Raw genomic sequence first — 11413 nt, 5'->3', positions numbered from 1 at the left:
GAGAGGATGCAGAGGGAGATTCACCAGGATGCTGTCTGGATTAGAGAGGGTGCAGAGGAGATTCACAAGGATGCTGTCTGGATTAGAGAGGGTGCAGAGGAGATTCACCAGGATGCTGTCTGGATTAGAGAGGGTGCAGAGGAGATTCACCAGGATGCTGCCTGGATTAGAGAGGGTGCAGAGGAGCTTCACCAGGATGCTGCCTGGATTAGAGAGGGTGCAGAGGAGATTCACCAGGATGCTGCCTGGATTAGAGAGGGTGCAGAGGAGATTCACCAGGATGCTGTCTGGATTAGAGAGGGTGCAGAGGAAATTCAACAGGGTGCTGCCTGGATTAGAGAGGGTGCAGAGGAGATTCACCAGGATGCTGTCTGGATTAGAGTGGGTGCAGAGGAGATTCACCAGGGTGCTGCCTGGATTAGAGAGGGTGCAGAGGAGATTCACCAGGATGCTGTCTGGATTAGAGAGGGTGCAGAGGAGATTCACCAGGATGCTGTCTGGATTAGAGAGGGTGCAGAGGAGATTCACCAGGATGCTGCCTGGATCAGAGAGGGTGCAGAGGAGATTCACCAGGATGCTGCCTGGGTTAGAGAGGGTGCAGAGGAGATTCACCAGGATGCTGTCTGGATTAGAGAGGGTGCAGAGGAGATTTACCAGGATGCTGTCTGGGCTAGAGAGGGTGTCTTGTGAGGAAGGAGTGAGCAGGCTTGGGCTTTTCTCTTTAGAGATGAAGGGGAATGAGAGATGACTTGATAGAGGCCTACAAAATAATGAAGCATAGACCGAGTGGAGGGCCAGTGACTTTTTTCCATGGTAGAAATGGCTAATACAAGGGGGGTATAATTTTAAAGTGATGGTTGGAAAGTACAGGGGAGATGTCAGAGATAGGATTATTTAGCTGGAGTGGTGAGTGCATGGAAAGTGCTGCTGGGGGTGATGGTACAGGCAGATACATTAGGGATATTTAAGAAACTCAAAGATAGGTACATGAATGCTAGAAAAACAGAGGGTTATGTGGGAGGAAAGGGTTAAGTTGATCTTAGACTAGGCACAGTATCGAGGACTGATAGTGATAGTACTACTTCTTAACTCTATGATGTGCCGTTATGCTCTATGATTTATTCTTTTCGAATTAAGATTTGATAACATATCACATTAAAACTCCCTATAAATTCTGCAGTATTTCACTGTGATCGGACTAATCTCTGCCATGTGCAGAGCATCTCCAAGTGGACAGCTGACAATCTCACAGATGTGAACTATCGTGGGGGCTCTCATATTGTTCCGGGGGCTCCTGAGGGTGGATGTGCGTTGGTGGTCACTTGACTTGTTTCTCTGAGGACTGTCATGGTGCAGAGAGATCCAAGCGAAGCCTGAAGGGTGGAGCTGGCGGTAGGTGATGACGCACCGCCACGGCAGTGAAGGTGGAGGAAGGCTGCAGCAGCCCACGGGCCCAGTCATCCTGCACTCCATGCCACTGGACCCTGACAAGGAGCACATGGTTGCAGCCTGTGCTTAGCGTCCCCACGTTAAAGTCACTCACAGGCATTCTCAATTAAGGGAAAAACCTCGTCGGAGAACTTCATACTCGAGTAATTGCACTCCTCCTTAGCCAAGATGGCAGTCTAGTCCTGAACCTGGTGCTGTGGGTCCTGAGGTTCCCGTTCCTTCTTCCTGATGGCAGCAGCAAGAAGAGAGCACGGCCTGGCTGCAGGGGTCCCTGATGATGGATGCTGCTTTCCCGTGCCCATCGCTCCTTGCAGATGTTCTCAATGGTAGGAAGGGTTTTACCCATGATGCACTGGGCTGTACCCATCACTTTGGTAGGACCTTCCGTCCAAGGGGGAGACTTTATTTGTCAGCTGGCATCCAGTTAATGGACCCAATGGATTCTGAGATTACACTCACTGAAATTCAGAAGAATGAGGGGGATCTGACAGAAGCATTTAAAATTAGCACAGCACTTTACAGCTCCAGCAATCACTGATCAGGGTTCGATTCCCACTGCTGTCTGTAAGGAGCTTGTACCTTCTCCCCATAATGTGTGGCTTTCCTCCGGTTTCTGCCCACGGTCCAAAGATGTACGGGTTAGGGTTAGTGTGCTGTGGGTATGCTATGTTGTGGCTAGAAGCATAGTGGTGTCTGTGGGGTACTCAGCACAAACATCACTGGTTTGATTTGACTTTTGACGGAAACAATTCCTTTCACTGTGTGATAAATAAAGGTAATACAAAATTTTTAAAAACAATGAAAATCATGAAAGGGATTGATATTCGGTTGTTTGCACTGGTGGGTCAGACTAGAACTAGGAGAGTAAATCGATGATCAGAAACTCTTTTACCAGATTGCGGTGAATTTGTGGAGTTCTCTGCCCTGGAAAGCAGTAGGGGCTACTTTATTAAATATACCTAAGGCAGGGTTAGACAGGTTTTTTACATAGAAGGGGAAAAGACAGGTGAGTGAAGCTGAGACCATCGGTAAATCAGCCATCATCATGCTGAACTGTGGCACCGGGTCGACTCCTGATCCCAGGCGTTCCGGGAACGTTGGGCGCCGCGGGGGGTCAGTGCCATCGTTGACAGAGTTGGAAACATTTTAGTTTAACGTCGTTTGTCTAAGTAGTGTAGTAATTGTGTTAGTCACTGGTTTGTATATATTGTAGTACTGAATTTTCAATAGTGATATTTCGTCAAAGAAGTTCTAATGTTCGTTCCACATTGTCATAAAATAATCTCCGAAGGTTTCCGGCGCCCTCTAGTGTTTCATCGCTGCACTTCAACTTAGACTGCACGATGCAAAATGAAGTTTTACCATGAAAGCGCGCGTGTGTGTATGGTGGGTCTGTGGGTGTGTGTGTATGTACACACCGAACACATATACACCACACACACGCATACACATATGCACACGCACATGCATACACACCCACACACCAAACTATCTCATCAGGTTGGAGAGGATGGCCTGGGTATGACAATGACCCAATGACTTGCCAGCTACCACTTCTGATGGTACTGCAGTGCATTGCCTGCACTGCAATGAAGAAGAAGAAGAAGAATAGCCCTTAACTCGGCAGTGGAGTTATCGAGGCACCGTCACGAAGGTGTTTCCGTAGGAAGCTATTCTTGTTTTCACGAGGCCGAGTTGCCAGCTCAACGCTCAACCTGACTTGTATTCGTCCGGAGTCCATCGCTGATATTATTGCACCACCAAGCAGTACTACTGAATGAAGAGACGTCTAACAAATATCCTGACCAGAAGGAGGTCAGGATAAATTCGATATCTAGGCAGAAGAGTAATGCTTCTGATCCAGTATTCTGTCACCAGGAGAGTCCCCCATGGAGATGCAGCATCACGTGAAGAGCCTGCTGGTGATGGATTCAACCAGAAGTCCAAGGAGGAGATTGGTGAGGCCATTGTTCTGGAGCAGCTGCTTCCTCCAGCCACAGAACATGTGACCGAGGGTACCAGCCGGCAAGCGGACTCACTGCAGCCCAACTTGCCTTGCAGTACCTCAATGCCTGCAAGGGGCATCATCACCGCCATCCTTCTGAAAGAACGGAGACTCTGACCCTCCAAGAGATACTCAGGGTCATTCAGTGGAACTGAGAGCCTAAAGCCGAACTTCAGGATGGCCAAACATTTTAACATTACCATTTTAATTGTGATTCCCACTCCCGTTCCAACTTGTTGGTCCATGGCCTCCTCTTGTGTCACAATGAAGCCACCCTCAGGGTGGAGGAACAGCACCTTATTTTCCACCTGGCTAGTATCCAGTCTGTGTAATGAATGTCCATTTCTCCTTCCAGTAAAAACTATTTCCCCTCACACTCTACTCTTCTTCTATTGCCCACTCTGGCCTTTTACCTCTTGCTGAACTGACAACAGCTTGCTCTCCATATCGTACTCTCCTGGCCTGCATGTCATGGAGATAGCCAGGATGCAGCACCCACGGTTGACCTCGAGTGCGGCTGGGGGACGAGACTGTTACCCAGCTAGACAGTTTGGTTTCTGTCTCTAATTATGCCCTTCCTTTAGGGGACGGCGGACACTAACATCAGCAAACCGGAGGGGGCCAACATGAGCAGCTTCTCCACCAAAGCCAACTCTGGTGGATACTCCACGGCATCCCATCTCCCCAAACAGATCCTCTGGACCAGGGTGGAAAGCACTGTAGTATACATAGCACAAATATAGCATACAATACCGTCGGAAAGCAAAAAATAAATATACAAATGAATTATGCATAAACAAAGTAATGTTCATAAATTAAATATTATGGGGTACAGTGCCTATTATCTGGAGACACCTCCAATGTGATGTGGCAGGGAGTTCCGAAGCCTGAGGGAAGACGCTGTTTTCCCATCCTGACTGTACTTGTTCATGCCTCAGGGTCCCCTGCCTGATGGTAGAATGTCAGAGAGGATCCTTGATCATACTAAAGTTTGATTGGATCTTCTGAGCTTTGGACATGAGTTTCCAGCAGTTGGTCCACCTTCTGATTCTGAGGTTGTTTGGATCGATTGTGCTTTCCTGTTGTCTTGTGGCCAAAGTCCTCCATAACCCATCCATCCATTTACTTATGCACACTTCTCTTAAATGTAGCACTCAAACTCGCGTCTACCATTTTCGCTGGCAACTTGTTCCACACTCTCACCACCATCTGAGTGAAGAAATTCCCCCACATGTTTCCCTTAAACATCTCACCTTTCACACTTAACCCATGAACTCTAGTTCTAGTCTCACTCAACTGCAGTGAAAAAAACCTGCTTGCATTAACCCTCTCTATACTCTTCATAATCTTGTATACCTCAATCAAATCTCCCCTCATTCTCCTGCGCTCCAGGGAATGAAGTCCTAACCTATTCAACCTTTTCCGATAACCCAGATCCCCAAGTCCCTGTACGTTCTGGGTTGATTGAATCTCCTGATCTTTGAATATCAAGGTGACCAGCAGTGGGAAATTGTGTGATGGACAGTGGGTTGATTGTGCTTTCCTGCTCTCTAGTGGTCATAGTATGTAATTACCTGTGAACTTGCTGCTAATCACCTGATTCTAAGTTCCACATTACATAAGATTGGTTTTAGATTGTTGAAAGTTTTGCTTTATTTCTCACATGTGCACCCAGTGACTATTTTATTAGGGACATCTGCACAGCTGCTCATGAATGCAAATATAAGACCATTCTGCCCATCGGTTCTGCTCTGCCATTCCATCATGGATGATTCATGGCATCTTCAGCCACAAAACTTTGGTTGCCATTCCTCTGCCAAGTTAGTTTAAACCCTCCCCACCAGCTCTAACAAACCTGCTCGCAAGGATACTGGTTCTTCCTTGAGCTCAGGTACAATGCGTCCCTTTTGTGCAGATCAAAACTTCCCCAGAAGAGATCACAATGACTCAGAAACCTGAAACTTTGCTCCCTGCACCAATTCTTCAGCCATGCATCATCCTATTTTTACCCTCACTGGTGTGTGGCACAGGCAGCAATCAAGAAATTACTAACCTGGAGGTCCTGTTTCTCAGCTTTCTACCGAGCTCCCTAAATTCTCTCTTCAGCACCTCCTCCCATTTCCTACTTATGTTGTTGGTAGCAATAAGTACCAAGGCTGCTCACTCTCCTCCTTTAGTATGCCAAGCAGCTGATCCAAGACATCCCTGACCCTGGCACCTGGGAGTCAACATCCTATCTGGATCGTTCACGCCCACAGATGCATTCTGCTCATGGCTTTGTGTGCCTCAGTAAGATTTCCTCTCATTCTCATCTGATGCATGGAATAAAGTCATAGCACAGGCATGGCACCCCTTGATTCTTTAGAGCCTGGCTGTAATCAAAAAGATCCCTAAAGCTTATTTTACTGTCAAGTGAAGCTGATTATTTTACTGGCCAATGTTGTGTTACAACCTGAGAGCAGTGAGATGTTTTCACAGGAGACACCTCACGCTGGCTTGGTGCCAGCTCGACGGCTGTGACAACATGTGATATTGGGCAGTCTGCTTTGGAACTTTGGTGGACCTGCTGAGGGTGTTATTATCGGGGTGGAGAATGATGGGGTCAGTTGGGGGAGGATTCCTCTGATTATATTGTTTCTTCTGTCCTTCGATTGTGAACATTTGATATTCAGTGATAGTCACAGAAAATACTCTAATGGTCTACTTCTGCACCTATTGTCTATTGTTTAGTGCCCTGGCAATATTTATAACCATATAACAATCACAGCACAGAAACAGGCCATCTTGGCCCTTCTAGTCCGTGCCGAACGCTTACTCTCACCTAGTCCCACTGACCTGCACTCAGCCCATAACCCTCCATTCCTTTCCTGTCCATATACCTATCCAATTTTTTTTTTAATGACAATATCGAACCTGCCTCTACCACATCTACTGGAAGCTCATTCCACACAGCTATCACTCTCTGAGTAAAGAAGTTCCCCCTCGAGTTACCCCTAAACTTTTGTCCCCTAACTCTCAACTCACGGCCTCTTGTTTGACTCTCCCCTACTCTCAATGGAAAAAGCCTATCCACGTCAACTCTATCTATCACCCTCATAATTTTAAATACCTCTATCAAGTCCCCCCTCAACCTTCTATGCTCCAAAGAATGAAGACCTAACTCGTTCAACCTTTCTCTGTAAATACTTCTTTACAATAAACATTTTATTTAGTATATTATTGAAATAAAGTAATTTATTTATTTACAGATACAGTAGGGAACAGACCCTTACAGCCCTTTGAGTTGCACTGTCCAGTGACCCCTGTTTTTACCCCAGCCTAATTACAGGACAACTTACAATGACCAACTTACCACTAACTGATATGGCTTTGGACTGTGGGAGGAGACGGGAGCGCCCGGAGGAAGCCCATGGAGACCATGTACAAACTCCTTATACGGTGTCAGAATTGAACTCCCAACTGAAGTACTTTTGCAGATGACTTCAACACCAAGTTAAAGGGATCCAGCCAAACGGTTGATGTTATGTTTGACAAAAGCCTTTGAAAACAAGTTGTAAGTATTTGAATGTGATGCCACAAATGACACTTCGAAAATTTATTTTCAGTGGAGCTCCATCATGGGTACCAGTCTCTGCAGTATCCCGAACATCTTCAAAGAGCGATGCCTCAGAAAGGAGACGTCTATCATTAAGGGCCCCCACCACACAGGGAGTGCTCTAGTCTTACTTTTGCTATCAGGAAGCATTTTACAGAATTCTGAATGCACACACTTAATGAATCAGGAACAGCTTCTTTCCCTATTCCATCCAATTTCTGAATGGACATTGAAACAATGAACACTTCCTTAATATTTCTGTAAAATTTCCTTTTTTGTACCTCTTATTTAATTCAACTATTTAATACACACTGTAATTCACAGTTTTGTTTTTCTCTCTATTGAAACGGCCTGGTTTCCTTGGCTGCACAAGTTTAGGGAAGATAATCTCTGGCCCCACCAAACTTGTGACATTAAAGTGTGGTCGCACCCCAAACCCCCTGTTTGTGTGGATGCTGTGTAATTCATTACCCAACTGCAAATGAGTGCCATGAAATAACAGACAGTGCACCATGCACGATTAAAAGATTTAGCTTGATAATCCTTAATTTGACTAAAGAGTCAGTAACGAAACAAACAAACAAGAAAAGGGCCCATTTTAACAAAACATTCTGATGTGCACAAGTTGGAGCTCACAGTTTCCCCAAATCACTGATCCTCAATTGATCTCACCCTGGGCCTCATCGAATCACGGTCCCGCTCCGGGTCGAATCCTGCGACCTCTTCTCTCCGGCATCTTCCTTCTTCCTCTCTCCTCGAACAAAAGCCCCAAGCCCAGCCTTAGTGTCCCTCACCAAAGAAACCTCCCCTTCAATTCAACCATCCTAACTGGATGTCAGACGTCCTATCTCTTATCTTCAACAGTAACCCAAACATAAGCTGAAAACAAGCAGCTCGCACAGAACTGTAAAAATATGAACCAGGGCATTACACTATTATCACACATTGCGTTGTACTGCTGCTGCAAAGTTAACACATGGCATGGCGTATTCATTCCAAGAAGAGCAGGGTGAGATGCCTCAGTGACTATCATTCTATAGTGCTTACATCTCCGGTGATTAAATGGTTGAGTTGGTTGTGGCTGGAATCAACACCTATCACAGCAAGGACTTGGACTCACTGCAATTTGCCCATAACCACGAGAGACCTACAGCAGGTGCAACTTCAATGGCTCTCCACATGGCCTTGGACCTCTGGACAATGCAAATTCTTATCAGGATGCTGTTATCAACTATAGCTCAGCACTTAACACCATTATCCCTACAGTTCTGACCAAAAATCTACAGCACCTGGGCCTCTGTACCTCCCTCTGTATTGCATCCTCGACTTCCACAATCTGTCTGGATTGGTGACCTCGCTGACAATCAACACTGACACACGACAGGGATGCATGCTGGGCCCACTGCTCTCCTCTCTCTATACCCATAACTGTGTGGTTAGGCATAGGTCAAATACCATCTATAAATTTGCTGATGGTACAGCCATTACTGGCAGAATTCTAGGTGGGCAAACAGGAGCGAGATTTCCATCTAGTTATGTGCTGTCACAGCAACAGCCTCACACTCAACATCAGTAAGACCAAAGGACGCAGGAAGGATAAGACGAGGGAACACAAACCAATTCTCACAGAGGGATCAGAGATGGAGAGAGGGAAAAATTTCAAGTCCCTGGGTGTCAAGATCTCCGAGAACCTAACCTGGTCCCAACATATCGATGCAGCTATATAGTTGTCAGAGTTGCTATATTCATCAGGAATTTGGGATTTGATCCGTCAACAAAAACACTGAGAAAGTGGAGAGCATTCTGACAGGCTGCATCACTGTCTGGTATGGGGGTGGGTGCTGCTGCACATCACTGCAGAAAGCTGCAGAAACTGTAAGATCAGTCCGCTCCAATGCAGTACAAGCTTCTGTAATATCCGAGACACCTTCAATGAGCAGTGCCTTAGGAAGGTGGCATCCATCGCTAAGGACCCCATCATCCAGAATGTGCCCTCTTCTCATTGTTACCATCGGGAAGGAGGCACAGAGGCCTGAAGGTGCACACAGAGAGATTCAGGAACAGCTTCTTCCCCTCTGACATCTGATTTCTAAATAGAACACCACCTCACTACTTCCTTTTTGCACTCCTTGTTTTAACTTAACCATTTTACAGACGTATGTTCAGTTTTTTCCACTATATTGATTTATTTACCATGTATTTATCAATGAACAAATTTCACAACATACGCCAGTGCTGTTGAACCTGGTTCTGATTTTCCAAACCTAAAAAGAACACATTACAGATACTGAAATTTCTGAAAAGACAGACATTCAGGGCCTTGCTGTACAATTTTAGAGCGCCATTGGTACAAGAGATGGACCATATTCCGTACGATTAACTAAATTCAGGCCATTTGAAAAGAACTATAAATTTCATTAACGTTTGCTTTCCATGATTGCTCGCCATGACTTAGCAGGTGTTAAATTTACATAAGAAGATAAGAAATAGGAGCGGGGTAGTCCGCTTGACCTGTCAAGCCTGCTCCACCATTCAGTAAAATCATGGCCATAGACTAATCTCCACCTACCTGCCTATTCCCCATAACCCTTAATTCACCTACTATGTAAAAATCCATCCAACCTTGTCTTAAATATACTTACTGAGATAGCCTTCATTGGGCAGAGAATTCCACAGATTCACCACTCTCTGGGAAAAGCAGTTCCTCCACATCTCCGCCCTAAATCTACTCCCTGAATCTTGAGGCTATGTCTCCTCCATCTAGTCTCACCTCCCAGTGGAAGCAACTTCCCTGCTTCTATCTTATCTATCACTTTCATAATTTTATATGCTTCTATAAGATCTCCTCTCATCCTTCTGAATTCCAGAGAGCATAGTCCCAGGCGACTCAATCTCTCCTCAGTCTAACTCCCTCATCTCTGGAATCAACCTGGTGAACCTCCTCTGCATCACCTCCAAAGCCAGTATATACTTCTTAAAGTAACAAGACCAGAACTGCATGCAGTACTCTAGGTGCAGCCTTACCAGTACTCTATACAGTTGCAGCACAACCTCCCTGCTCCTAAATTCAATCCCTCTAGCAATGAAGGCCAACATTCCATTTGCCTTCTTGACAGCCTGCTGCACCTGCAAATCAACTTTTTGTGATTCATGCACAAGCACTCCCAAGTCCCTCTGCACAGCAGCATGCTGCAATTTTTTACCATTTAAATAATAATCTGCTCTTTAATTTTTCTTTCCAAAGTGAATGACCTCATATACATCAACATTATACTCCATCTGCCAGACTCAACTGCCTACTTATTTAACCTATCTACATCTCTCTGCAGACATTCTGTTTCTTCAGCACAATTTGCTTTTCCATTAAATTTAGTATCATCAGCTAACTTAGATACACCACACTTGGTCCCCTCCTCCAGATTGTTAATGTATATCCTGAACAGTTGCGGGTCCAGCACCGACCCCTGTGGCACACCGCTCATCACTGATTGCCAACCAGAGCAACACCCATGTATCCCAGCTCTCTACTTTCTATTAGTTAACCAATCCTCTATCCATTCTAGTACATCAGCTCAACTCTATGCATCCTTATTTTATGGATAAGTCTTTCATGTGGCACCTTATTAAATGCCTTCTGGAAATCCAAGTAAATAATGTCCATCTGTTCCCCTCTATCCACTGCACTCCTTATATCATCAAGGAACTCCAGTAAGTTTGTTAAACAGGACCTGCCTTTGCTGAATCCATGCTGCATCTGCCTGATGTATCTATTTCTTTTCAGATGTCTCGCTATTTCTTCTTTCATGATAGTTTCAAGCATTTTCCCAAGTACAGATGTTAAACTAACTGGCCTATGGTTAACTGCCTTTTGCCTACCTCCTTTTTTTGATCAGTGATGTGACATTCACCATCTTCCAATCTTCCGGGACCTGCCCAAAGTCCAGAGAATTTTGGTAAGTTATCACCAAAGCCTCTACTATAACTTCTGTCATCTCTTTCAGTACCCTGGGATGCATTCCATCTGGACCAGGGGACTTGTCTATCTTCAAGCCCACAAGTTTGCTCAGCAACACCTCTTTAGTGATAGCAATTGTATCGACGCCCTCAACTCCCATTGCATCCATAACACCCCTCTTTGGCATGTTAGGTATATCCTCCACCATGAAGATGGAGGAAAAATAGCCATTCAAACCCTCAGACATTTCCTCATTACCCAATATCAATTCACCCTTCTTGTCCTCCAAGGGAACTACATTCACTTTAGCCATCATTTTTCATTTTATATACCTATAAAAACTTTTACTATCTGTTTTTGTACTTTGTGCTGGTTTATTTTCATAATCTAGCTTCCCTTTCTTTATTGC

This window comes from Hypanus sabinus, chromosome 2, assembly GCF_030144855.1.
Source record: "Hypanus sabinus isolate sHypSab1 chromosome 2, sHypSab1.hap1, whole genome shotgun sequence".
NCBI classification, from domain to species: domain Eukaryota; kingdom Metazoa; phylum Chordata; class Chondrichthyes; order Myliobatiformes; family Dasyatidae; genus Hypanus; species Hypanus sabinus.
Note: the sequence above shows the minus strand (reverse complement) of the source record.